This window comes from Protopterus annectens, chromosome 1.part0 (genome assembly GCF_019279795.1).
Source record: "Protopterus annectens isolate FY-2018-M chromosome 1.part0, PAN1.0, whole genome shotgun sequence".
Taxonomy (NCBI): domain Eukaryota; kingdom Metazoa; phylum Chordata; order Ceratodontiformes; family Protopteridae; genus Protopterus; species Protopterus annectens.
In genome coordinates this window covers 1,274,500,288-1,274,506,471 of record NC_056725.1, presented here as the reverse complement: position 1 = coordinate 1,274,506,471, position 6,184 = coordinate 1,274,500,288, and positions in this window count along the sequence as shown.

The following is a 6,184-nucleotide window of genomic DNA, read 5'->3' as shown; positions in this document are numbered from 1 at the left end:
CCTTAGAATGACACCAGAAGCTTAGCCAATTGTTGAAGTCAATCATTTTGAACTTGTACTGTGGTATCATTCTGGGTGATAGCAGGATGCTACTCAGGGCTAGGGTCATACCTGCCTGGGCTACAAGATCGGAGAGCTCCTCCATGTCTCTTTTCATGTAGTCCAGGGAGGTACGTCGCAGGTCATTCACACCAACATGGACAATGACAAAGTCATATTTGCACTTGTTGTGGAGTGACCTGAGTGCATGCATTATGTGGTGGATCCTGGCACCTGACAGGCAGCTAATAGTATCTTTCTCTTTGTTTAGCCTGGTGAGTGGAACATCAGTGCCTGACTATAGAGTCATCTTTGACTAAAGTGTTGGGTATGTTGTTATGCCTTATGGGCTGTGGTTTTGTGGCACACTAAGTCTTTGGGCTATGTGTCATTTGGGTTGTGTTGGGGGGGTTGAGGTTGCATGCGTTTCTGCTTTGGAGGTCTCTGTTGCTTGAGCAGATTTTTATTGAGAGCCTCTGCGAATGTAGGTGTGTATTTTATGTTGCCATGTGTGTGTTTTGGTGGTGTAGGTTTTGAGGGACTATGTGATGATTGTGTTGTGGTGCAAGTGTTTACCTTCTCCTCTTGACTGTCTTGTCCAGTCTTAGGTGAAGAGAGCTTTGCTTCCAGTTTGGCTATATAAGTGCATCTCTCACAGGTTGTAGTGTTGGGTGGTGTTGTGTACATGAAGCAATTGCTGCCTTGCCCCAAGATGCACAGATTCATCGGGTAGACAAGAGAAAACACTGGGAGCTGACCCTTAGACATGTCTGGATAGGTGCTTATTTATTAACTACTAAAAACTGTTTTCCTCTAGACAAATGAGGAAAGGTGAGTACTGTAGTAATTTGTAGCTTATTTAGTGCTTAGAATGAGTTCTCAACAAGTACTGAGTTCAAAGAAACAGATTTGAGTGCTAAAACTAAAAATCTGGCTAGTTCTAAGGGAAAATTTGAAGAGCAGACTTTATGGCACCAGAGATGGTTTAACCCTAGCTAAGCAGCGATGCATAAAGTGTATTTTTTAATATAACAGTAGCAAATAAGCAAACTGATTTAAAAAAATTAACCAATAAAAAGCTAAAAACGGAGCCCCGTTCCAGCAGTCTTCAATCAGACAAGTTCTAACTGCACACTCCTGCCACTAGGGTGCAGGGGAACCTTCTCCAAAAAAAGATGGTCTGGATTAGTGCTTAAGTTATACCAAGCTAGATTCAGCAGGTCTGAATTTAGTCTATGCTACAGCAAACAAGGCGTACCAATTTCAAAAAGAAACAGTTCAAATAAGCAGGCACAATAAGCCTTTAACCAGAAGTTCCCAGCTCAGAAGGGCAGAATCTACCCTCTCCTCCCACAAGAGCGCAGACCACACCTTCGTAATGTAAAATAACTGGCCCAAAGCCCAAGTGCTTAATTCAGAACTAATACACTCTTAGAATAACAGACACTAAGCCTTCAATCAGCAATTCCCAACTTGGAAGGATGTAAACTTCCTGTCCTGACACAACAGTGCAGACCACAAACCTTCTTAATGTAAAACAACTGGTCTGAAGCCCAAGTGCTTCAACCAAAGGCTTAGAATAAGTTACAATTTAATCAAGCTACTAACAAGCAGTGAAAAATGCAGCAGAATAAAAGCAATAAAGTAGGACGAAACACAAATACAGTAAAAGGAGATGAATAAAGTGCAATTTTTTATATAACAATAGAAAATGAGCAAACTGATTTAAACAAATTACCAAATTAACCAGCTAAAAAGCTCAAAACTGAGCCCTGTTCCAGCAGTCTTCAATCAGACAAGTTCTAACTCCACACTCCTGCCACTAGTGTGCAGGGGAACCTTCTCCAAAAAAGATGGCCTGGATTAGTGCTCAAGTTATACAAACAAAGCTAGATTTAGTATGCCTGAATCTAGTCTATGCTACAGCAAACAAGGTGCACCAATTTCAGAAAGAAACAGTTCAAATAAGCAGGCACAATAATTCTTTAACCAGAAATTCCCAGCTCAGAAGTGCAGAATCTAACCTCTCCTCCCACAAGAGTGCAGAACACAAACCTTCTATATGTAAAATAACTGGCCTGAAGCCCAAGTGCTTAAACCAGAACTAATACACTTTTAGAATAACAGACACAGGAGCTTGTTAATGACTGACTGGTGTAAGAAATTAACTATGGGCGTGATATATTTGTTGGACACAAGGTATGTGAAAAGAGAAATGAGACATGTTCAAAGATAGGGATTCTGCTAAGAAATAAGGAACGATAAATATCAGATGTGACAGTAGTAGTACCTGGGGGTGGTAATATGTGATTTGAGAAGAAGGGATTGGCAGACTCATAGTGATATATGCATTGACTAATATGCCTGAAAGAAAAATGTTTGAAGAAAGAAGTATGTAATGGTAAATATGTCATTAATTATGGTTGGAGAGTTTATTTGTAACTTGAGAAAGAGAAAATATAATGAATTATACTAAAGTGGTGAAAGAGTTAAAATGTGGTGGGTTGAAATATGGAAAAATGGGATTGGGCATATAGAAGAGGATTTTTGAAAACTAAAATCGATAATGTGATATATTCAAAAGATACAAAGGAAGTGATTTGGTAGAACTAGAGGAATGTCAAGGTGACAGGAAAGTATGGTCTGTAGTTGGATATGACAGAGGAATAATAAAAGAAGAAAGGAAAAGGAACAAAATGTTTAACTGGTGACATTAAAATGGATAAAAGGAAGGAATACCATAGAACATGACACAAAGAACATATGATGATAAGAATGCACTATGAAAATTAAATATGTTGGTAGGTGTGTAGAAGGAAAAGTGTAAAAAAGTGTTTTTTAGAAGTTGATATCAGATTGAAGAGATAAGATGGAAAATGAAGAAACAGTGCAAAGGTATGAAAAAGAAATAAGAGAAACAGAAAAATAAATGTATGAAATAGATAAGAAGTAAAGTCTGATATATACACAAAAATTATTTTTAAAAGGGAAAAAAAAGGAATTTCTCCTTTTTAGGGAAAGTAGTTAAAGCGAGAGAAGGAAAGATTGATGCAATATTAGATGAAAATTAACATAAAAATATAAACAGTAAGAAATTATGGATGTGGGTAAAAAAACTGTAAGCCAGATGTATGAAATAGAAGATGTAGAAGATGAAGAAGAAAAATGAAAAGTGAAAATGATATTTGGAAATATTAAAAAACATTTAGAAGGGAAAATTAAAATGGAATAAATGGAGAAAACTGTAAGATATGAAAGGGAGGGATCAGCACCATGACTGGATTCACTAAGTCATTATAAAAGAATGCATGAAAGTGAAAAAGTATTCATTAAAATATTGAATGAATGGTTGAAGAAAGATGCAAAAGAAGAAGAAATATGTAGTGACTTTACATTTATATTGAAACAGTTCAAAGAAAAAATATAAAAAATCAGAGGACAATAACACTAGGAAATCAGACTATATTATTTATGAAGACAATGCAAAAAAGGATGTAGAAGGTATTTTGAAAAGGTATAGGAGATGGGGTTTTGAAATAAGAGAAAGAGAAGTGAAACAAGTGTTAGTAATGGTAAAATAAGTGATAGATGTGACTTTGAAAGAAATCAAGGTAAGAATAGTAATGTGATGTAGTAAAAACATTTGACAGGGTGAGCCATGAGACAATATGATAGATATGAGAGGCATATGAGATAAGAGAAAATTTAGTCAATGTAATAAGAATGTGTTATGAAAAGTCCTGGGTGAAAGTTAAGGCAAATGAATGGATAGGAAGAAAAACAAGAATTAACAGAATGGTTAAACAAGGATGTCCATTGAGCATGAGACTTTATATATTGATGATGACAAAGGCAATTGCTGCATGACAGTAGCAAGATGAGAGATGTGGAAAATAATTGTGATACCCATGTGTTTGTGAAATGCAAAACATGTAGCTATTGTGACAAAAATAAGGCTTGCATGAATATTATTAATGTGAAACCAAAAATATAGCTATGAGTATGAGTGTAAATCATGTAAAATATGTATTATATTAAAATGTATAAATAGAACAACCCCTGCCATGGGATCTTTTATGTAAAGTTCAGCTATCACCATCTCAGGCAGATGGGATCTCAGTTTAGCATCTCATTCAAAGGATGGCACACTCAGGAGTGCATCACCCCCTTATGCCACACCACAATGCTAGTACTAGAAAATTAACCTTAGCACCTGGGACAGGAATAAAACTCACAGCTCTCTTGCAGCACTAAAAGTGAACATTCTACATGTTGGACTACTGACACTGATAACTTTTAGTTATGTACTCACCATAACTTCAGATGTTTGGGATCCATCTCGCCTACATTCTGACTGATGGGTTCGGAGCCGATCCCTCGGCTCCGACTTGGCACGCTTATGCTATAGAGCGAGGCCTCTAATTGGCTGAGCTATCTTTATCCCAGGATGCACCACCACTAATTCCCCAGATCTTGTTTGTCCGCATTCATGCACACAATCACAACTTGTTTATATAACATTGTTAGATGTTTCAAGATGAAACAACAGGATTCGGACCTTCTGATATCCTCTGATCTCCAAGGAAGGGGGAAGGAGGGTGGGTTATTAGGAATGTAGGCGAGATGGATCCCAAACATCTGAAGTTATGGTGAGTACATAACTAAAAGATGTTATGTGATCCTATCTCGCCTACATTCTGACTGATGGGACAGTGTCCCTAGCGCCTAAATCCCGGGTGGCTCATTGGAAAACACTCCTGAGCACTGTGGAACCAAATGAAGCTCGTCCTCTAGATGCCACATCTAATTTGTAGTGGGAAATGAAGGTGTGCGGGAAGACCATGTAGCAGCACAAATGTCACCAATAGCAAGCTTAGAATGAAATGCTACCGAAGTAGCCATAGCCCTCGTAGAATGAGCCTTGACAGAGGTGGTAAGCTCTTTGTTAGAACAGATATAAGCTTGAGTAATACAGTCCCTGATCCATTTGGCAATAGTGACCTTTGTGACAGCGTTGCCCAATTTGTTTTCTGCAAAGGATACAAACAACTGATCTGTTTTCCTTGATTGTTTGGTCCTATCTAAATAAAAACGTAACTGTCTGTGGACATCTAGTGTGTGGAATATAAACTCCGCTTTATTAGAGTATTTTGGGAAAAAAACTGGAAGCTCTAACGATTGTTGCAAGCATAAAGTAGAACAAACTTTAGGAACAAAAGAAGGATTTGGCCTGAGGGATACTCTGTCTGTATGAAAAACCAAGTACAGGGGTTTCACTGACAAAGCTTGAAGCTCTGAAACCCTTCTGGCTGAAGTAATTGCCACTAGAAAGGCTGTCTTCCATGATAGAAACTTTAGATCACAGGTAGCTGCCGGTTCAAAGGGAAAAGAAGTTAAGGCACGCAACACTATATCGAGATCCCATGGAGGTGCAGGATGAGAAATCGGAGGTCTTAATAGAGCAGCACCTTTCAGGAAGGTCTTACACAATCTATTGCTCATTAAAGGTGGGTCTATGGATTCATGAAAATTAGAAATTGCTGCCAATTGTACTTTGATGGTAGAAACTGAAGAGCCTTGATTGAAAAGAGAGGTCAGAAATTTTAGTACTTCTGCCACGGGAGTAGAAATGGGGTCCAGGCCCCGGAGTTGAGCCCAAATAGCAAACCTTTTCCATTTGCTAGAATACAGGTTCTTTGTAGCGGACTTGTGGGCTGAAGATAATATGTGCACAACATCTGGATCCAGTGTCTGACTCCTGACTATCGTCGGAAGAGGAGGAGCCAGGCCATCAATTTTAAGGTGTGGAGGGACTGGTGCAATAGTCCCGACTGATGAATCAGAAGGTCTGGGACCTGATCCAGGAACCACGGACTTTCCAGAGCATGTTTTCGAAGATAGGGAAACCACACTTGACGAGGCCAGTAAGGAGCAATTAAGATCATCCTGCTCCATAAGAGAGATGCCTTTTGAATCACCCTGGGGAGGAGAGGAACTGGAGGGAAGGCATAAAGCAGGCCGGTGGGCCAAGGATGGACTAATGCGTCCATGGGGCTCTTCCCCGGAGCCGGGTTAGGGAGAAAAATTCTTTGCACTTCGCATTCAGAGGAGTCGCGAAGAGGTTGCAACACGGAACTCCCCATTC